The 23,404-nt window shown below is 43.5% G+C and overlaps 1 protein-coding gene across 1 annotated transcript in view; it reads left to right on the top strand.

Moving 5' to 3' along the window:
- The window catches only part of kcnb2b (potassium voltage-gated channel subfamily B member 2b), an 80,448-nt gene that overhangs the window by 50,675 nt on the left and 6,369 nt on the right, over positions 1 to 23,404 (top strand). The window lies entirely within an intron of this gene.

Raw genomic sequence — 23,404 nt, forward strand, 5'->3', positions numbered from 1 at the left:
CAATAAAATGAGTTTTGTTTTAAAGAATCGCTCTGCACATCGCAGCTGATATTTCCATTTGTGAATTACGCTCATCTCGCAAATAACAAGGTGAATTGAGCTGCACAAACACTATTGCTTTTGCTCAATCGAGCACACAGGAGCTTATACCTCAGTCTACAGCGAAGGATTTCAGTCTTTTTTTTTCATAAGCAATAAATTTGTGATAGGTGTATGAAATGGCTTTTCCCAAGGCATATATCTGCTGAGAGCTCTCCATGTATGGATTATCTCTTCCTGAATACGCTGGAGTAATACCCCCTTTGATAACGGGCCTCTGCGAGTCGGCCTGGGTGTGACATTGGTATCGCTTCTGCCAGAAATATTCGTAGATCTATTTTCATGGCGCGCAAACTATACGGAGGGCGTGAAAAGAGTGTCTTGAGTAGAAAGAGCTTATAGCTCTAAAGAGAGATAGATTAAGCCTGTATTTTCCTCCTCATCGTGATTGATTTGGCTATTACATCTTATAGGAAATAAAATTGTGTTTTTCGGCCCCAGACTGTGGAAAATACGCCTGGTGGGGTTTCCATTAACATTGCCTGATTTCAGGCAGTCTGTGGGGATCGTTATATGGATTAGAGAAAATCTCATTGTGTGTAAATCTTTTCATCGAGGCTCTCCTTTCTGCATCACAGTGTAATCTTAAATCATATGTATACTTATCCCATGGCATCGTTATTATTTTCTAGACTCATTCGCTTTTTATGCGAAATCTCTGTGAGGTATCCAGTACATCACGCTAGAGTGTTGTTCAGTTGTGCCACATCCAAATGAAACTAATTTCATCACTGATTCAATTTTGGCTACATCAGCACTGCATGCCTGTTACGACAAGACCTCTGTAACCTATTGTGACTTGCAGAGCTGCTGCAGATTTAGCGTCTCATTGTGTGAGAAAGCAGTCATTTCTCCAAAAAGACGAAGAGTCTACAGCTACAGTAGCAGCTCTGTGAGGCTATTAGGGATGGATTAGGATTTTTGAATAGTTATTGAATTATACAAATTGAATAGTTAAAGCAAAGATCGACTTAAAAAGGAAGAATGGTCAAATAGTTTGGATCGGGTTATAATTTGGAACCAAATTTCAGTTCTCAGTCCTGCATGTCGCTCCCTCAAATTCCAGCTCCCCAGCCTACTTATCTCTCAGCCAGCAGTAGCTACATCTGGTCCCTCTGCTCTGTGTGTAGCCATGTTATGCTTGCTAGCACCACAGCTTGCAGCCTTATTAGCACCAACAAATTTGTTCTTGACACTAATTACAGCTTCACAGTAAGCGGTGCAGTGGGCTAGACAAATGAAAGGCAGCAATCTCCCCATCACCATGGCCTTTTTGTAAGCACGAGCAGTGACAGGTGTGGGGGAAGAGGGAGGAAAACAATGGATCCTCTTCTTGCTGCCGGGTTAAAGGTGGCCTCTTCAAAGGAAGGAGAAGGAGGAGTAAAGGATGGCAGGGGAAGAGGAGTGAGGTCATCCGGAGGGAATTTCTTTTTGTCTTTATTGAGGGCTGAAGGAAGTCAAGAGGAGGTTCCCTGAGCCTTCGTGCTCCATGCATCACAGGAGAGGCGATATGTCCATGTCAGGATCTGTCCACCTCCTGCTTCAGCCGTGCTGCTGTCGGTTCCTCCTTTCAGTTTATGTTTTCCACCCAACAGGCTTAGCAGGCTATAACCAACAGCAACAGGAGCTCGCAGTCTCAGGATGTTTTTCATTGCTGCTGTGTGAGAACAGTCTGCGTTTCCTGTTCAAGGTTTCAGTCTGTATAGGTGTATCCCCATGTGAAATGAGAGTTCTCTCAGTTCATCCCGGGGAGCAGCAATGGCCTGTGACTATGCAAGTGTCTAAAAATGGAACAGTTCCCCTGATGTCAAGTTACTCTCAACCCTCCAAACATCCACTGTGAAGGCTTACGGTGGCAAAATGTTGGCATCGGTAATGGGCTCACTCACAGGACTTACTACTTTAGAAGAGTCGGGATGCAACTGATGATGAGGAAGGTGTGTAGGCGGCCCCACCAACGCTGCTGCAGATCAGTGGAGAGAGCAGCAGGCTGGAGGAGCTGCAGTGGAAACACACACATGCACAAATACAGATCCTAACTTGTGCTCCTACACTAAGCTCTGAAGAGACAAACACTGAGAGAGGGAGAGATGATTGCGTGCGTGTGAAAATGTGTGTGTGCTGGGGAGTGTAGATCATAAAGTAGATATCAGGCATTGTGCTTGTTTCTGGACAGGGATCATAAGCCAGGCAACAGGATGCCTGGAGCATACTTTAAGCAGCTGGGAGGACAGTGGCTCGTTCAGCACGCTTGGACTGGCCTCTTATTTACAGCTGAGGGTGGTTTAATGTCACACAAGGGTTGTTATGGTTGGTTTGAGCTGACTTTGTTGTATTTTAGATGCCAAATGGGCTGGATCTGTCACAGAGGCGCCAAGCACCAGCTGGAGTTGCAGAAAGTTTAAGCAATCCCTGGAAAGTATTTTAAAGTCAGTTTATTATACATTTCTGTGAGCGACAACATCTGGCACATCTGAATAGTGCTGATACCGTAAATGCCAACCTTCAGGCAGGCTGAGCAGGGTAAAACAAACACTAGATATTATTTGGAAAAGCTTTTTATCTGAGGTCCAGTGGATGTACACACTGTACTTGAAACTTGGCTTGACTGACAGCGATACGCTGAAGCACCAAATATGGCGTGGATGCAGCACAGACTCTTGGGGAGATTCCGTGGTCCTCCCACATGTACTCCCATCCGCAGCATTTTGTGGCAACGTGTGACTCCCCATTCCTACTGACCAACGCACACACACACACACACACACACACTTGTGTACGTGAGTGCACGCACATGTGCAAGCGGCGCGCAGCCCAGAAAAGCGTCCAGTCTATCAAGCTTGCTGCAGATCTCTTATTAGCAGGTATTTGGTCATGGAAGCTGTACTCCCCGGAATTGACTAAGGAAATTAATTTAAAATGAGAGACTGAGGAAATTTGCTTAAAAATTAGGGGCTATTTTTGTCTGTGTGTGTGCATGTAGCTCATTAGTCATGAAAGAGGGATATTTATACTCATTTCCTCAGACAGTCATCCACGTATTCTCTCCTCTCCTCATCTCTCCTCTGATTCACTCTCTTGACGCTCTACTTTCTGGATTTCTTCCCCTCCCCCCCCTCCTCTTGTTCACAGAAGCATTCAAGAGTTAGAGATGGCGTACTCTCTCTAAGGCCTGTCATCATACTTCATTCACAAATCTGTGCACTATCACTCATAAACACACATACACACTGGAAGAAGAAATGAAATAATTAAAGGACATGCACATGCTCACGTTGCAGTGGTCAGTCCTTCCAGCATCCACCTGATCCACCCTCCACAGCCTCGCTTTGGCACCCATGAAAAGTCTTTGAACAATTACACTCCTGTAAATAGCCTACCTGCCCGAAGTGCTGACCCAGAATAGGCAGCTCCGAATAAAGATAAAGCCAGTCCAGGGTATTTGTAACATTTCCTTACAGGCGGATCAGCATTATCTGTCTGTGTGTCCATTAAGGCCAAAGTAATGGCACACCTGGGATAGACAGAGGGAACGTTGCATCAAATTAATAATTGAGCGAGATTGATTATTGAGGAAGAAATGCTTCTCCAATCGCTCTCATTGTATTCTATTTTAATTAGTCCTTTGTCTCTGATAATCAGTGTCAGATCCTCTAAAGGTGCTAGGGGGTTAGGGTTCAAGATCATTATAAAGAAGAAGGAAAGGAGCAATTTCCCTAATTAGAACAAATATAGCAGAAGAAAGGAATGTTTCAGCATATTTATGGTGTTTTGTGTGTGTGTCTGTGCATGCTTGCGTACTTATTTGTAGGCATTCCAGTGCCTCGAATGCTGCAGCCCCCTTCACCCCAAAGGCATCCACATGTTCCGTGTTCTCTGGCTTCTCTCATTTCCCAGCGTTGCCTCACACATCATCACACAGACATGAGAGAATAAAATATTGCTTGTTTATCCAGCAGCCTACAGTGAAGCCACATGCTCCGGCGCAATGCAGCATATGAGTGGTGCCACTTCCTACCATCAATACGTGCCTTATTCGTATTAATAAACTTGGCTGTGGCACCCACAGTCATTAGGGGGTATGCCTGTCAAGGGGGATTACTCCTGATCCTCCTACAGATGGCTGCAGCCACTTGTCTCTCATTCCTTGTCCTGAACAGAGTCGACAGAGAGAACAAAGACCGGCTTCACAAGGAGCTGATGCCAGTCGGTCAGTCACAAGTGATGATGTGTTAGTCGAATGCTAGACCTTGTTGTTTGGAGTAGGACTGAAATGAGGAGATGAGCTGAGAGGAAAGGTGGGAGGAGAAGAGGCCAATGGGGACAGACGCAACACTTACTATTAAGAGGGGGACACATGACACCCAAAGCATAACTGTAATAAGCAGATTATTGTAATGCTTTGGGCATTACGACTGAGCGGACCAAGTTGGATGCAGTCTGTGGCAGTTGGTGTTTACTGTCAGGAGGTAAAATCATACACGGTGTGGTGTTTAAGGACTCCAGCTGCTCCCCGCGGTTCTCAGTGAAATTGCAGCAAAACGGCGAATCAGTTTACTGCTTAGTACAATTCCAAATTTTAGAGAACCACCTGAAACCTGAAGTTCACCTCACTGTTATAAAGTCACTTTGTAGAGTTTGCAGACCTTGCTCCCCACAGATTCCACACCTCACAATTTATATCCAGTGCTGATGTAAGACGCGGTGTCCCCTTTATGTGGCTCAGTAAAAAAGACTTTCAGAACCAATTTTCATGACCATAGCCTAACCATAATTGAGTGTTTAAGTTGCCTACCCATATCCACACTGTCATGATAGCTACATCTTTCACTAACCTTGACCATACCTCAGTTATATACCAAGTGTAGATATTGTTTGTCCACCAGCTCGTCCAAATTCAGCGTTTTTCTTCTGTAACAGCAGGTCTACCCAGGAGGAGTAATGGTCAGCATTGAAAAATCTCTGTGTGTGTGTGTGTGTGTGTGTGTGTGTGTGTGTGTGTGTGTGTGTGTGTGTGTGTGTGTGTGTGTGTGTGTGTTTCGTGCATGTGGGGTCTCATGTCTTTGTGGGTTTCGGTAATCCGTTCCCAGCTGGCATCAAGACAGGCAGACTTCCACGGTGGAGGGAGAGAATGAGAAGAGACTTCGGGTGGGTGAATCAAGGAGAAGAAGTGCATTTGTGGGTGTAGCAGGAGAGCTGAATGAGAGAGAGAAAGGCAGGGGTAGTTCGAAGGGAATACAGTGAAGGAATGCAATTTAATCTGGGTGCCAAGGTTAAAGCCACTGCTGTGCATGTGGCAACTGTTCTTAGACCCCTAGTGACATCAGAGTGTGGTCTGCTTTCCCCAGGCCTATTTTAGCTACGTACGCTGGCAGCCATGGGATCCACTGTTCCTGTTTGTCAAGCAGGAACTACTGATGCCAGCGATGACATCATCACTCAGATGCACAGGAAAGCTTTTAAACCAAAGACATGCACACACACACACACACACGCACACATATAGGCATTCAGAGTCCCTACAGGAATATCATCTGTACATGCTACAAGTGTAGTCGATGTTATTTGTGTTACAGTGGCGTCATGTCACAGTCCAGCCAGCGTTTCTTGTTCACCAGAGGAAAAGACTGTGTAGACGCAGACTGAGAGAAACAAAGAAATTATCTGTTTGCTTTGCAAGAAAAGTCATCATGAAGAAGGATTAAACTGAGCTTTGTGGAGCGAAAAGAAATCTGACTCATTGTTGCAGTAATCCCTGTGGTACACCTGAGCTTTCATACCGCTGTCCTAAATCCATTATTACAAACACACACACCTCGCAGTTTATGCCATCGCATTTCCCTACCAACCAGTCCCCAATTAATTCTGATGAAAATTTCAGATGAGCTTTTCAGAGTAAAAGCCACGCGCTTGGAGGGCTTGTGACTGGACTTAATGAATAAGAATCAATATTTGACATTGATTGTGGGATTTTCTGAGAGTATGGTGTGCCTCAATGGGCTGTTCTAGTGGCATAAATTTTGTATTTGAACTGGAGCGTGACGCTGAACAGTGAGAGGAGGTCAATGCAGGAGGCTTCTCATGCTGCTCATTAGCACTGGTTGCTAATGGGCCAGTCGCTAAGAGCCCAGTGACTGAAGGTTTCTGGCTGTCATTCACGCGCATACCCGAGCACAATGGCACAAATACATACTTGTGCTATTCCCTCGCAATAATGGTGATCCTGTTGCTATATCAGCACTACCTGAGCATGCTTTATTGGAAGATAAGATAAACCTTTATTGATTCCCAGCAGGAAAATCCAGTTGTTGCAGGAGCACAGTGTCAGAAACAGGCACAGATACTGTCAGTGTAGCAAGTAAAAGAAATAAATAACAGAGGTATATAAAACCGGAATTACAAAAAAAATATAAGAGGATTTGTACAATAAGAGCATCAGATCCTGTCGCAAATATCATGTAACAATATTTAATATCGCATAATGACTGAAGTAATTTGAGAGTGGTTTTGCCTTGCCATTTCTCATAATAAAATGTGAATGTATTCAACCTTGTAAGCCAGGGGCAGAGGTTTACACTCATTATATTGTACATTATTCAGTTTTTGTCTGTGTGTGTGTCTGCGGGAGAGAGCCTGCTGTTTCCTAAGACTTGCCCCAAGCGTATCAATCGTGTTAAGCTAAGTGTTGTTGAGAGTGGTTATGTGTGTTTGCTCAGCGAAGAATCACTTTGTGAGGTGTTAGCGCGACGTGCATCACTGGCAGGGTGAGACAGAGGGGACTTATTCTGTTGTATCCTGGCTTAAATTATGAAGATGGAGAGCTCCCCTGCTGTGGGGGGGGGGGGGGGGGGGGGGGTAATTATAATACACTGTTTACCTGCCGTTACACAGCTGAGGCAACGTAGCGGAAAAAAGAATGGGAGTCAGTGACACCAGAAGAGACACGGCCAATTATTTTGACCTTGAGTTTCTCCGGCTAAGGCAGCTAAAGCAGCATCACAGTGTGAAGTGTTGTACAGCTTGCTCAAGATTTGCAGAGCTCGGGCAAATAAGTGAAAAATAAAAGTTCAAAAAGCAGGCCAATTACTGTAAGCCTGAAAGTTTGGAAACTCTTACTAACAATTCTCAACTTTTTCACATGCTCAGTAAGAACTGAAACCACAGCGATAAATTATACATACCAGAGTTCACTAAACTTAACCATTAAACTTTTCATGGGAGCACAAAGATTTCTGCCTCTCAGAAGAATGACTAACCCTGTTTCCACTGCACTCTCGCCTCTTTCAGTACAACATAATACGGTGAATATATTTATTTTCGAAATGTGCCCAGTAGCTCTTACACCACAAACAAACTAAGTGTACAAAGACGTCACAGGTTTGTGGCAACAATGCTTAAAACAGAGCTTCACCTGCTGTGTACAGCATTTTGACTTCTTGCCATTGGAAATAACACAGTTAATATCATAGTTAATTAAGACTGAACTAAAGTCTGAAATTAAGTGTGAAAAACATTTTATATATCTGAAATAAAAATAAACAGTAGACTGTAGAAAGAAAAATTAAAATTACTGACACAACTGTGATATAAAATACAATTTAAAAAAAAAAAAACAGGAAATGTGGGCAGCTTTAGTCTTTCTCAGTTTGGTCAAATTTGTCAACACAACAAGCATGAGGAGGAATTGCCCTTGACAAATAGCCCCTATATAATTATTTAAAATAATAATATTAATAATAATTTAATGCTAAAACTGAAGTCTGGATATTAACTGAAACTAAACTGAACCAAAGTAAAGTAGAAACCAAAACTGATGAGGAAAAAAACAAAAAACTCTAGTTTGAGTTGGACAGTTTTCAAAGATGGCCACAGATTTAACAGGGAAGATTAGGTCACAGGAGGTATTTTACAGCCTTTATGCAAATCAAAGCAGAAATGCCCCTGGCTCCTTCTTAATCAAGATATAATTTACCTCTGATCCCACATTAGCCTCTTTTATAGTGTCATCTCTCTGTGGCACACTGGAATTATTAGGCTTTTAAAAATGTGATATTTTTTTACAAGGTTGCAGTGTTTGCTTTTTATGTAATAAGAATGATTGATAGACTTTGAAAACGCTGGCAGTGCAGTGTTACAACAACAAAGTATATTATTGTCTGAAGAAGAACAAAGACAACAAAAAGCTGAATATATAACATAAATAAAAGTCTATACTAGTGAAGTGTTGGGAACAATACAAACAGTGAATGGATGTATGGACATGGATGGATGATTTTGTACATTATACGCATCTATACGTATCAATATGTATTATGTACAGCGTTCAGAATATACATCGACAATGACAGTGCACATGTACATGTTGAAAATGTGCATTTTAAATGGTAAAAATGCAGTCTATATCAAAGTAAGTGGATGTTTAGGGTTATTGGCACTGTCTGGCTGATTTAAGTGCTCATCAGAGTGATGGCCTGTGGGAAGAAACTGTTCTTGAATGTCCTCTGTAACCCTGATGATCTGAAAGTAGCAGACACCTTGGCCTGACATACTTCAAAGCCATTTGGGGTGAGTACCAGGGCCGTACTGATTCCTGATTGCATTAGGTTCTTAGGAGCTGGCTGGCAGCATTATAAGCTTGAGTAGAGCTCATGTTCTTCTCATTTTCTCTCCATCGGCAAGCAGCAGCGTTGCTTATTTTCTGTCTGCCTCTGTCAGGTGTGACCCTCAGTCACTGACACAACAGCAAAACTAAGGTCACTCCTAATTTAATATCATCTTTGTCAAAGCTGCTGATCCACTTCACAGTCAGCTAACGTAGCACCGGAGTTCCTTCAGTAATAGGATTACACATCCCAGAATGTCAGTGTGTAAAGGTTTAATTGTTTGTTCGCTCTTTATTGGATTTTAGTATGAGCTCAATATGCCACCCATGCTCCTACTGTGTCATCCCAGCAGCATGAGCACTGATTATCGTTTACTTTCTGTTTCTTTCTTATGTAAATGAGTATTTCTGTCTGATTTGTATTGTACGCGGTGTTGCAGTGACAAAGAAATGTTTAACTGTAGTCAGACTGCAACTAAATATTGTTTTCACTATTCATTCTACGTGTGGGTGTGTGGGTGTGTGTGCGTGCGCGCGCCTGTGTGAATTGCAGTTTGGATTATTTAAAGGAAATCTCTGGTGGGGGTGGGGAAATCCCAATCTGGCCTTCTCAAGGACAGGCAATCTATCACTAATACCCATAGATGCTTATCATTTTACCAGAGATTATCTGAGAGGCTGAAATTGTAGAACGTTTGACATTTTTGCTTGAAAAATGCCGATTATCCACATTGCTGTTGATTTTCTGTCAATCCGCCAGTTGATAAATTGGCTTTCAGAATGTCAGCAGCATGCACTTGGTTTGTAGAGCGTCAGGGCATTTCATCTTGATTTATCATTGTATTGGTGACACACAGGAGATATCGCTAGTAGTAATACTGTCTGTACTTCCTTCATCGAGAGGTCAGGGTTCACGGTCAGCCACAGAGCTGGATGGGATTTGGTGTCTTGCGCACTCAGATGCTTGCCAACATGTGGAATTAAAAAGAGTCTTCTGCATGAAGGGCAGCATCGCTTCTCACTAAACCACGTCATTGCCCCCACATGTGAATTTTTCATGTGTTCTGATTCACAAGCAAATCAGCCCCGAGGCGCAATGACTATATTATTATCAGGAAATGCTCGGCTGTAATTTTTGTCTCTCGCTGCGCCTGCTCGTGTACGTTCAACCCACCAATTCTCTCATCTCCCACCGTCAGCCCCCACACTGGGCTGTAATAACTATGCAGCGGCACACTTAACCCATGTTGCGCAAAGAAAACATCTTGAGTGTGGAGACTCCTCCGTCCGTGAGGTGGTGCGGCACCGGAGGCTCTCCTTTCACTCCTCCTCTGCCTCCTGCAGTTTTGGGTGTCTGCGGGGACATTTCATATCATTCAATGTGAGGATGATTCAGAGTAATTGTAATAGGATTTCAAGTCTATCTTTAGTGAGGATATAAACAGGGTTGTAAGCAGTTACTCACTCTTTCCCATCACAAAAGAGGTAATAATCAAACACAAATAATCTGATTGCAAACTTAGCTTTTCATTTTCAGCTGCTCTCCCCCCCCCCCCCCCCGCGTCCCCCCCACCTGCATGGAAACACTCTTGGTGTTTGTGGAAATGTTGTGGGGGCTTATCGTCTTATACACACAGATTTGTTAATCCTATACCTGCTCCGACACAGCTGCGCTGATTACCTGATTTGACTGGGCCATAAGCCGTAAGGCCACACTGACTCACATCACACTCCAGTGTTTGCCAATACAAGCGATGGACACAGACACAGAAACCTGAAACAGGAAATTCAAAATGAAACAGACGCGGATCACTACATCAAAGTCAAGCATGTTATGGGGAACTGTGAAAGGTGTGATTCTGCTTACAGTCAGACAGCTGTCTACAATATGTTCATTTTAATTTATTCTTTTTTTATGATATTTGGTTTTCAGCCATACTAGCATCATGGCTCCGGGGATGGCAGCGCTGGTTGTTCCGCCACTTTGCTCCAGGCTGAAATATCTCAACAACTGTCAGAAGGCATGCCATTAAATTTGGCACAGGCGTTCATGATTCGCAGAGGATGAAGCCTGCTGATTTTGGTGAAGCCCTGACTTTTTCTCTAGCGCCACCACGAGGTTGACATTTGTGGTTTTGGCTGAAATATCTTGACAGTCATTGGATGGGTCGCCATGAAATGTGGCTCAGATGTTCCATCTCAGAATGAATCGTCAAAACTTATAATAATTCCTTCTTTTCTCGTGCCATCGTCAGGTCAGATTCTTCATTTGGCCAATTCTTGTGATGCAGTGATACTGGTAGGTTTTTAAGGTAGTGGGTAGGACCCACAGGTGGACATTTGACTGAGTCCAGGGAAATGCTTAACTTGTGTCTACTGATGCCTACTGTAGAGCTGAGCTCGTTACCATCATTGCCACATTTTATTGTTTTGCTGGTGAAAGTTAATTGAGTTCATGTGGTGTGTGATATCAAATAGAATAAACACAACAATCAGTTCAGACATCATTAACTGTCTTCCATCCTACGTTCAAGGGCATCCAATTATCATTAGTATTATTATTATTAGGCTTGTGTACCTGTGATATCTCGAGATAAATTGAATAGATCCACAAACATAAAAGACTGAGGAATAAACAGTTGAAGTGCTTATAGCGGACACACTTCTCTTATGTGGTAATACCCATACAGTTAACGTTAAGGTGAGCTGTTCCTGCCCCCAGCTTTGATAACACCTGTCCTACAAAGGGCTTTGATCAGTCACAGTTTAGCTCCACTGTGAACCTAACATGACAACCTGTCATGTTAGGGCCTCTCAATAACTGAGACGACTGCTGCGAGTATGTTTTATGACTTTTATTGAACAGCACTCGATAGCATTTAGCAGAAGGCGAACTTAACCAACTCTCTGGGGCCTTGTTGCAGTGGGAGTAGCGATGATTGAGACTATCAACACAGATGTCATCTGCACAAGACAGATGTGCAGATGGCAGAAAATGGTGACCAGTGAATTTTATTTTATTTATTTATTTATTTATTTTGACAGCGGTTGTACTTTGTGTTTAGTGCTAATTAGCATATGTTAGCATGCTAAAACACTAAGCTAAGATGGTGAACCTGGTAAATATTACCTGGTGAACATCAGCATGTTAGCATTGCCATTAGAGTATGCTCATAGTTCAAAGCACCACTGTGCCTCACAAAGCTGCTAACGTGGCTACAAACTCCTAGTCCTTTAACATATTTGCTAATTCATTTTATCATGCGACTTTGGAATAACATCTGTAAAATTCGCAGACACATTCCTACACTTTCATCCTCTCCCACACCACTGCGCTGACGCTTACATACAGTCATCTGTGAGTGTGTGTGTCTTTGTGTGAGCATGTGTGCAAGTGTGTCCTCATTTGGATTAATTAAAGGAAATCTCCCGTGAAGAGTGGGGGCGTCCCAATCTGGCCTTCTCAAGGACAGGCAACCTATCAATAATACCCTAGCCTCCACCCCAACCTACACACAATACAGCCACCCACTCAGATGTACACACACACACACACACACACACACACACACACACACCTCATTCTAACGCCATGGAAACAGTCACCCAGTGCCGCTCCCAAGCCTGGTGATCATCACTCTCATTTGCTGTGGAACAAAGGCTGTGAAATTCTGGCCGTTATTACAGCTCCCTTATCAGCGCTCCCTGCTTGCCTCTGCCGTGAAGCAGCACTCAGCTCAATTGCTCAGTCATTCATATGGCTTTTTTTTTCCCAAAGTCCCATTTCTATTGTGGACTGTCGGCTGTTCTTTTGTTGCCGACGACCACTGAGTATGATCCAGCGTGAGTCATTACTGAAGTAAACATCATGGCACATTGCGAGGGAGAGAGCAGCATGTGTTCTTCTGCGGAAGGGGTTGCCCCAGCGAAGAGAATTGCTGAAATCGCTCAGCTGATCCACGGCTTTATTAAAACTGTAGTGTGTGTTTGTGCATGTATCTGAGCACAGAAGTGGGTTTTATCGAGCTTCGGTGGTAAAATAAGATATTCAAATCCTTGATGGGCACAAAATCCCTTTAAGTGATACAGTGTGTTTTTTTTGTTTTTTTTTTTCCTGTGATGACGGCTGCCTTTCACACGTGAGAATCCATTCACAAGTGTCTATGGTTACGGAGACAAGCGTCAATATGTTGTTGACACCATGGTCGCTAAGCCTCTCTCTTTCCCCATGAGCAGACGGCAATGTCAAGGTGTTGTTTGGTAATTGGGATGAGGAGGACCAAAGGGAAATGAGTATTAAAATAAGACTCATGTAGAGGCTCTGAAATCTCAATCCACATGCACTTTTATGTTTTTTGTATTTCTTGATTTGCTTTCCTCTTCGGCTTCCTCTTTGTTTGTTGGTCTGTTGTTTGACTGTTCTACTCATTTACTTATTCACTGACTTGGCTGCTCTTGTGCCCATCTTGTATCTCCTCTGTGTCACTCATGAATATATTCATGCAAACATCATCAGGGTGAATCTCATTAGAAACCATGTTGTCAGTTTGGTGTGTTTCTCTTGATAAACAGGGTTTGGTTCATTTTCACCCCAGTCTCCCAGAAGAAGGACAGAAAAAGACATAAAAAAAAAAAAATCAGCAAATGCAAGAAAAGTATGAGGGTGTGTGCGTATGTGTGCAATTTTGTCATATTTGTGTGAGTTGTTTTTAAGGTAGAGAATGATGGAGGCACAAGTCTGACTTGGAAGTGAAGCTGAATAACAATCAGCTAAGCTGCGATAGAGTTTTGCACCACTAGCACATAACTTGAAGGATACTTTGTGAGAGGCACAATTGAGATTGACACAATGTGCACATCTGAAACCAACAGTCAAACAGTCCACGTTTTGCAGCGATGGTGTCGGAGGTGATGGTGGATGCTGGTGTCACGGGGAATATAAATGAAGGGGAGTGCCATGCAGGGTTCAGGGTTGAGCTTTATTCTTCCTGCTTGATTAGGATTAGCTGAGTCCTCGGTGACCACTAGTCTTTCTGCAATCCCAAATGAGAGACAGAGAAGGAGAGAGAGAGAGAGAGAGAGAGAGAGAGTCTGTTTTCTCTGCTTGAAGGATAGAGGAAATAGCCAAGGGATTATCTCAACCCCTCCTTAACGTATCAAAACTCAGGAGCTGGAGTTTTCTCTCCACCTCCAACTGACCTCCTTGCAAAAAAAAAAGGGCGAAAAGTCACAAAAAGACATTTTGACTTGTTGAATTGGGCTTCAGAGGGAAGAGGGGCTCCCTCTTGTGGGTGCAGGCACTGTTTGTCCAACCTTCAGCCCAACAGTGACCCCTCTAATTTATCCGAGGTCAGAAAACCAGTGGAGCACTCCCAAGCGCCGGGGTTCAGTTCACTCTGCAACATCCTAAGCTTGTAAGCCATTTTAAACAAAAGCTCCCCCTCAACTTCAAATGTTATCTCACATTGTTGGGATTCATGATGGCACTCAATGAGGCTGACAGGTTTTGGCTTTGAATTCCAGTGTAACCTCTCTTTACCCTGAGATCTGTCTCCGTCATCCCGCTGCTCACTGGGGCTTCTGCAGATCACTCAGCTGAATGGCAAAGGCTCTGCATCACAGAGAGAGAAAAAACAATGTTTAAGTCACAAAGCTGCTTGGCTTGCGCGAGTAGTGCTGGGAGACATCTCCATGGTTACAGAGTTTGACTCAGACAGCAAGGTGACGCGTAGTCATTGAGGATAACAGATAGAGGTACGAGAGGAGAGGGGAGGAGGAGGAGGAGGAAGAGGAGGAGAGAGAGAGAGGCGGGGGGATTCTCTTTTTCATGTGAGGGTGTAGTGCCGAGAGCTATAGGAGCCTGCAGAGTGCAGCTGAATGTGACAGTGTGTGTTTTAGTGTGACAGTGTGTGTTTGGGAAAGAGAGAAAAAAGGATTGTGGGAGAGCAAGAGGCAGGTTGGGGGGGGGGGGGGGGGGGCATGTGCATATGTGTGTAGGAGGTGTAGAGGAGCGTTTCTCCTGTGAGGTTTTCCCAGTCTTATCTGTGAAGGAAAACGCCCAGGAGAGGTGACGGGAGAGTAATTCTAATTCTAAGTAAATTTCTGGAAAGCACCGCACACAAACACACGCACGCACACACACACACACACACACACACACACACACACACACACACACACTTAGACGCCATTTAAGCACTTACCACCCCAACTTCCCATCCTCCTTCAGCCTCCAAGCTGGATGATGTTATCAGCAGACTCTGGAGGAGAGGGGAGCAGGGAGCTTGTAAAAGATCCCTCCCGTGTCGTTATCTGCATACGTACAGGCAGGCGCTGGAGCAACCCCGACGAGTTATTTGCAGTAGCCAGAGCATCATGAATATTAACTGTTACCGGGTCTGGGCTGCATGTTTGTTTCTCCTACCATCCTTTGGTCTGTGGCTCGAGGAAGTGTTGATTACGGGGGCCCTGGCCGAGTGATTAAAACAGCAATCGCTACTCAGGCGCAGGGGCTAGCACACTTAGCGGTAATTACACTTAGCCCTGTTGACTGCTCTCTCCGGTGCTCTTTCTCTGTCACACATGAAGGCACACACCCCAGCGGGAACATAAAGCTGCTCAGCTGAAAATTACTTTAAACATAAGAAAGTTATCTATTGCAATTAGGTTGTTGTCCTTTGATATTATGTCTTTTGTGCCACTGTAAAAGATGCCCCTTTTGCAGAGGCAGATGTAACGAGCCTGTGTTTAGATGTATAATTTGCTCATATGCTATATGCCCTCATGTGCATGTACATGTGCATCAGTGTGTGTGAGTGCTGTAGAGGGTACTGGCTGTATCTCTGGTGTGCCTGCTGTTCTGTTCTCTCGGGGAGGGGGGATGTCAGAGGCATATAGGTTAATAATGCTGTCACGGCATGAAGGCCGAAGGCTTGTTCTCTCCAGAAATGCACACACATGTAGAACACTTGCACACACACACACACACACACACACACACACACACTGCAGTGCCCGCACACAAACATAGGCACATGCATACATGCTTTTTTTTCCATGTCCACCACCATTTCTCCTGCCAGGGAAAGGACGTGGATGAAGGACGTGGTTTAAATTGGTTTCTAAATTAAATATATACACATATATCTCCAGATCATCAACAGAAGGGTTTATCGTCAGGGTAAGACACCGCTGAAGCAGTTTCACAGCAACAAAGTAATCTTTACAGAAAGCAAAGGCACAGAAACAAGCAAACCTTCGGCTCTGGCTGTTTCATAGCTCAGGGCAAGTTCTTACATATTTTACTGCTAGAAGAATTAGTTTTTATTGGATTTTCTCCCGCTAGGAGTAGTGGCTTCTGTTTATTACTGCAGGTTTTAAGCTTATAAATTAGTTTTACTTCATAAATGAATTTTGCCCCCATATCTCGGTAATTTCGACAGTGTTATAGGAAATGTAGCTTTGCCTCTCGGTTAGTACAGCCTGCTCTCTCCTGCAAAAGCCCATTCGCTCGCTCGCTCTCTCTCTCTCTCTCTCTCTCTCTCTCTCGCTCTCTCTCTCTCTCTCTCTCTCTCTGTTTTCCTGACATTTGTTTTGTGAAAGTCACAAGCCATGATTGCCTGCAAGGTGGCTAAGAGGGCAATAGTGATGGACAGATTACGCAGGACGGAGAGAGAGAGCCAGATAAAGCGAGTGACAAAGATTGGCGCGATTAGAAGTTGGTCAAAAGTGAAAAGAGCTGAAAGTGATGATCTCACTAATGCTAATCAAGACATTGTCCTAACTCTCAGTTTATTCTTCATATTAAGCACTTTGTGGCGCACTGTGCATGACTTTCCTCGCTGCCCTTCCTGGGAGGCTTGGTCTCAGCAGGAACCACTTCTACATCCAACGCTTAACTCACAAAACTGCTGAGCTGTCCACGGAAATAGCATCAGCACACAGTGGGAAATCTTTTTTTAATACACTGATGAGGTATTGTTGAACTGCAATCATATCTCTCCTGAAGACTACTGGGTGTAGAAATCTGATATGAGAGTGAGAGGGCTATGTTACAGGATATACAGTAGAGTGGACCAAGCATCGGGTATCTATTTCAGTCAGCGGATGGTTCAAGGATCCTATCAGAGCTTAAAATAAATTTGTCAATATGCTTGATTGAGAAGGAGAGTTGCAGAATTTCTCTCAAGGTTGAGGAGCCAACAGAAATGGCCTTGCTGGCTTGTGATGTCCAGATTAGAATTTGAAGCATTGCTGCAACGAGTGTGACTGTGAATTCATTGTGTGGCAGCTCGCTCATAAATATTTAAGTTTACCTGAGTGCTGCATTGTGCCCTAAAAAATAAGCAACACCGGTCAGCATTGCTGGATACCACTCACACTGCACCTGGCCTTCCTGTTTGTTAATATAGATGGAGACAAAGTTTGTCAACTTAAAAAGAGAAATTATCTAATTATATTATTTGACCGGATATTTCGAGTATTTTAGAAATGAATCAATTATTAACAACATGTACTATGAACCCACCGTATATTGATGGTTGCCAACCTTTGCTTCTGCTGGTCTCAACGTTCAGTTTGTGTTTATCTGACAGGGCAGAAAGCAAAGGTGGAAAATCTGTACTTTTCAACTTTGCGTTCATATGCAATTTAGTCCCGCGTGACTAGCTTGGCTTAAGTTTGGAAAATTCACCTTTTCTCTCAAAGCTGCAGGTAGTCACACCTCGTATCCGCATCATTCTTCTCCCGAAAACAACCATCTCCAGGTTTGCTGTTTCCCTCATGCCGCCACAGTGAGACTGCAGTCGAGCAGAAGAAGTCAGATTCTTCTCTGTGCTGTTTGCCAACTCTCATGACTCACAGGGATTCATACACTGGCACTTTTCCCTCCCAGTGTTATCATTACAGTGAATTAGCAACAGTCTTAAAGGGACATCGTTTGAACAAAAAGCAAAGGGGGAATTGTCAGTACAATGTGTTCGCTAATGTGTAATTTTATATGTATGATATTTCAATCTGCTAATCATGGTTGCATCACTTATCCGAGCTGTAAAGGAGCACCACATGCTGACACACACAGCTGTGTTGCCGGTTCTGTGCAGGCGTGTTTGTGCCACTACTGGCCCAATGGACGAACGCACTCCATAAATATTTCATACTAGCCCACTTTCTTCCCTGGTTCCACAAAAAAAAAAAAAGAACACAAAGTAACACAGAAACAAATATCACTCCAGCATAAATAAAGCCTGGAAAGGAAGTGGAAGGGAGAGTGAAAAGCACACAGCCAAAGTGTTTACAAGGATGAGAAGAAAATGGTGAAGTTAGGTGAAGAGTTCAAAGGAAGCATAGTACAGTAACCACTTAGGGAATACACTCCACCAGAGGGAACGGTGGAAGGATGTGTGGTTGGTGGAGGGATATCCCTCAGTTATGTAGAAGCGTCATCCAAAATTTTATTTCTTTATTTATTCATGAGTTGTTCCTCTGTTTTCTCTCCTGTGCTTCTGTGCTTTAGAGGCAGTTGCTGTGGGTTGCCTGCAAGCTGATGAGGATTGGTTATTGATTTCTATCAAATATTGTCAGCCCATAACCAGTTTTTGTGCTGCTGTGGGAGCCTCTCATCCTCAGCATCGACATTGACTGAAACGCTCAGGATCCCTGCTGTTGCGTGCCTCCAGCAAGGATAATCTGAAAGTGACGGTTCTGAACCTCTTATGGATGTTTTGTGCTTTATAGAAAAAAAAGAAAAACAGCAAGAAAAATCATTTACATGGAAAGTTTGCCTCCCGCTTGTAAAGCGCCACACTGAGATTGACCCTGAAATTGTGACTTTAATCACATCATGCCAATACTCCTCATAAAGGTTGCCAAGCACAGAGGGACACATAATATAGCCGAGATGACTGATGACAAATTAAATTGTAAGTGACACAGCATGGTGATGTTGCATTATGCCAAGACAAATGGGTTATATCCACTGCAATTATTGACTGCACTGAGAGCTGTCAGAGATATGTGAACAGCTCAATAGTTTTTCTTGAAATAATAAGCCTTCATCATTATGCACTAAACTCCCACTGGAGCTGCCAAAAATAGTTAGCCAGATGGACACTGGAGTGGTTTCTTTTATCTGGTTTTGTTGCAAAGTTGTAAAGAAAATTTTCGTACATTGTTACACACATTTTCTGCCAGTTTCAGGGAATTCACTTGAAATCCTAATGACTGTGGCATTTCTCCAAACCTCACTGAACCTTGGAGGAGCTGTGGGACAAAACAGTGGACGGCCACCAAATATCACATTCCCCCTCTGCTTTTTCTCTCTCTGTGAATTCTGGAAACTGGCCATTGGAAAAGGCGCTTAACCAGCAGAATCCTGACTGAGTGGGAGGGAAGATGTCTCCTGCTTTGTTGATTAATGTTGAATCTCTCTAAGGGTGCATGTATTATAAGTCATACCAGCGCTACCCATGCCTTATAAATCTCTCTTTAAGTATGTGTGCCAGGTTCTTTCACAATGCCATATTTGCTCAGTGCCATCATTAATAGTTGGTAATGGCTCGCTAACCAAATTCGTGCACATTTAGGGGTCAAACCTTGCCATTTGGGTCCTCCTAAACCTATTTCCAGCATATGGAGCATTGGAATGAATAATGAACTGGTACATATGAACTTAGTATGGTAATTTATTAAATTGCTGTTAGAAATTCCACTTGGTTTTAATGTATGCACAAAGCAATGTGCAGTCACGTGACACCAACACTCGCACATGCTTTGACAGGGTCAACACACTGGAAGAGATGTAGTCTGAGAAGATGAAATCGCGCACAAGTCCTGGGATCAATCCACATTACCATAGCCATAATCGCCTGGATTGATTCTGCAGCAAAAAATTATCATACCTGAGGAATGGCTCAATTTATCCAGCTCAAATTGATGACACAAGCGGAGGGAGGGAGGGTCAGCGGGGACCTCAGAGGTGGATCATGGTCCATAAGAGCTTCGAGCAAGGAGATCAATAGGAACTCGCTGGGCCTGGCTCAGTGTCCATAATGTGATGTGTACACAATCGATAGCCTCCCCCAAGCTGGCAGATGGGTCGCTGGTGTGGCACAGGTTATTTTTCTTCCCCGCAGCATCTCTCCTCCCTCAAGCTAAGGAATGATGGGGAATGCAGGCGGGGAGGGGGGGGTGAAGCAGGGTGTAACTATGCGACCGCAGGGCTGTCACTGATGACAGGGCATTTAAAGGAGTTAGTGGGCCTATTGACTGTTTCCTATGGGAGCTGAAAGTGGATGTGGAAAGGTGGTTCTTGCAATTTTAAGAGTAGTGGTTGAGATGACAGGTGGCTGAAGATGGAAATCGAGAGAGGCTCAGAGGAGAGGCTCAAGAGAGCTCTTAACTCAGTGGCTCCTGTGTGTTTTCCCCTCTGGATCAACTCCACTCGTCCTGCTCCCAGAGGCTCTAATACCACCTTAAAGGAGCTGTGGAATTAAAATTGTGATGGTGGGTGTCAGTGGCTAAAGCTCACTCCCCTGACGCACAAAATATATTCTCCTAAACTGCTGCCCACACTGTCTCTGGCACTATATTTTAATCTGTCCCTTGAGGAGTTGAGCCAGCTGGCTTTTTGTTTTTGAGAGGACATTCATCAAGTGATTTATTTTTTCATGATGTGTTTTGTAATGTGCTCAGGAGTAAAGACCAAAGTATCCGGGGGAAATCCTCAGAGTATTGTATAAAAATAAAAGTCATGTGACACTCAGTAATTTCCTCCCTCCATCTGTCTCCCATCTCATTATAAACCTCAAAGTGAAGCAGTTTTTTTCCAGTACAGTCATGCTAAGCAGCAGAATCGGAGGAAGGAGAGTAAAAGAGCCAGAATAGCTGCGGACAACTAAAGCAAGTCACACATCACCTAATCACTGAAGACTTTACCCACCCGTCTAAGCCAATCAGGTCTCATGACTGACATGACCATGAACTGAGGTCACAGGAACAGGGAGACGGAGAGATGGACGTGAGAGAAAGGACTTACATACAGTAAAACCTGTGTCATCAGGCAAGTTTTAAATACAAATCATGTCTTGCTTGTGACAGCTTTCATTTGGTTGCATTGAATGTAACTTTTTATAATCAAATTTAGCAATTTTTAATCACATATGTCTTTAAAATTGCTTTTCATTGTAGCTATTAAAAATTTCCTATGCAGAAATTGGTGGTTACTTTTCGATACTTTGTCCACCATATAGCCTCCTATTCATGTGTGCTGCTTGTTGTCTGACACCTGCTCGCTACCTTTTTATAAAGTCCTGATCTCTCCCATGAGCTGTTACTGGCTGGGGGCTAAACACCAACTGTCCAAAGGTTGCAGCCCAGAATCGTCCCAGCCACAGAAAAATAAGAAGAAATTAAGAAAATACAGTATCAAGGCAGATTAATACACTGCTGCACACTCCTAGTGGATTGACTGTACTGTAGGTCTGTATGCAGGCAGCTTTGTTGTCAGGAAGAATTGATTAGTTTAGTAAAATGCTCAGCGTTCGAATGACATTTTATTCCCAGTCATTGTACCTTTGAACCCCTGTTAAAAGAAATGCTCCCGAGATTTGAAAGTGTCTAGTTCAGCATTCAGTCCAGAAAGCTAAGCTAGCTTTCCCCCACTGGGTCACTTCCAGGTCAGCTAGCCTGGCTGTGCTTGTTTCCGTCTTTTAATCCACCACTCCCGGCATTTGAAGCTATACTTAATGCCACCACACATGCAAATCAGGGGCAGGGGAAGACGGAGTCCAAGTAATTGATCTTCTTAACTACTCCCACTCAATTACAGTAGGTTAATGCAAGCCACCTTAGGATTGCTCATCCTCACACTCAATCGCCATTTGCTGCTATCCATGAGTAAGGGGTGCATGGGTGTGTAGGTAGGCATGGGTGTGGGTCAGTGAAAACATTAATCACTTTCTCACTCTGTCTGTGAGCGTGTTTGTGCGTATGCCCATGAGTCCGTTCGCTCAGCTGTCCATTGTGCATTTTTAAAAAAGGGCTCACTTGCTCCAAAGTGTGGAAGAGGACAAGATTAACTGTCTTAGTTAATGTGAATCTATATAAAGAACAAGATGACCTCTAAAGAATGAGTGACCTTTTGCTTGTATTGTCATAAATCATATATATTGTTGTACTGAATCTGAAAAAAAACAGCTTCTTAAGCATCAATAAACCTATTAACTGAGCAAAAATCACTATCTCCTGCTCTAATCTTCTCCTCCATCTTTGGAGCTGATGTGGTGCCAAGGTGTTCAGCAACAGGAACACAAGTAAAGGTCCTCTGATCGAGTGGCTTGGCACCAGGGGGTGAGCCTCCAATGAGCTTGCCAAAAAGTTCAGGGGTACGGAAGCAATCTGCGTCTTTTAGCTCGGTGCCAGGCCAGGCCCAGTTTGCCTCACTTAGCCGCTAATAGGTTTAACCTAATCAGCACCAGCATTCATTTAGTGATAACACTTCCTCTGCTGAGCCATGACACCCACTTGTCTCTCTTTTGGTCCCTCTCTATCCTTTTTTTTCCTGTTTTTTCTCATCTAGAGGCATTTCCTCTCTTAAAATATATTTTTTATACATGTAAGTTTGTCCATGTCAGGCAGCAAGTCAGAGCTATAAAGGCTAATGGATTGACTTTGGCAAGAGCTGACCCCTGAGCAAAAACCTTGAGCTCCATCCCTGCATGGTATTCACTGCTTGGCAATATTTGCTAAATTAGGGAAGTCTCATGGGAGATGCAGTGACTGTCTCCAGACTGCACTGTGTAAATTTATGTAAGATTATCATTGCGTTCTGCAAGTTAATGCGGTTTGTGATTAGTATTCTGGGTGCCTTGTTTTCCTATTTGACTGAAACTCTTCTATCTTTGTTCATTAGATTTTAATAGGTTTTGTACAGCTCAGGTCATTGAGGACTTCACACAAAAGAATGCAAATTTTTGCACTGGATTTCAGTTGATTGTTGAGGTTATGCTGCAGGACTGTAGAGCATAGTGAGACTTTTCACCTGTGTGGGTTTAGACGCTGGGTTGAGCTGTGGAAAAAGGACATCAGCTAATCCCAGGAGCATGGTAAGGAGTTATGTGTCTGGCTCTGGTGCAAGACACAGGCATATGGAGAGGTACTATAGAAGAGGGGTAAAGGGACAAATGATGAGAGAAACATGGATTACTCTGCACTTTCACTTACATTTCATACATACCAAACCTCAGTCAGATCAGGCCAGATTTAATCTATGGAGGCCAATAAATCCTGGTCAAGGTAAAGAGCCACAGTTGAAAGTCAGCCCCATGCTGCGCTGACCTCACAGGATTATGCAGGATGTTCTTACCCACCCCCTTACTGAGCACGAGGCACAGGAAACAATATCAGAGCATAATGTTTATATGGTAAATTCCCCAAGAACTGTTCAAAAACTTGTTTGCAGTTACATTTCTTTTATTACTGAAGGCATTAAATTATATTCCAAGACAGATGGAGGGAGTTTTAGACTGTTGCCAACAGGTGGAGCCAAAATCCTTTTATTCTTTTATCTGTTATAGATGGGCTCCCTCACATACACAGACACACACAAACACACTCATCTACTTCCAAAATAGATTTCTGGCCTAGTTATTTTCCTTTATTGAAATTTGACTCTTGTTGAAGAATCTATCCTACAATGCTGCATTC

Source organism: Chaetodon auriga, chromosome 21 (assembly GCF_051107435.1).
Source record: "Chaetodon auriga isolate fChaAug3 chromosome 21, fChaAug3.hap1, whole genome shotgun sequence".
Lineage (NCBI taxonomy): Eukaryota > Metazoa > Chordata > Actinopteri > Chaetodontiformes > Chaetodontidae > Chaetodon > Chaetodon auriga.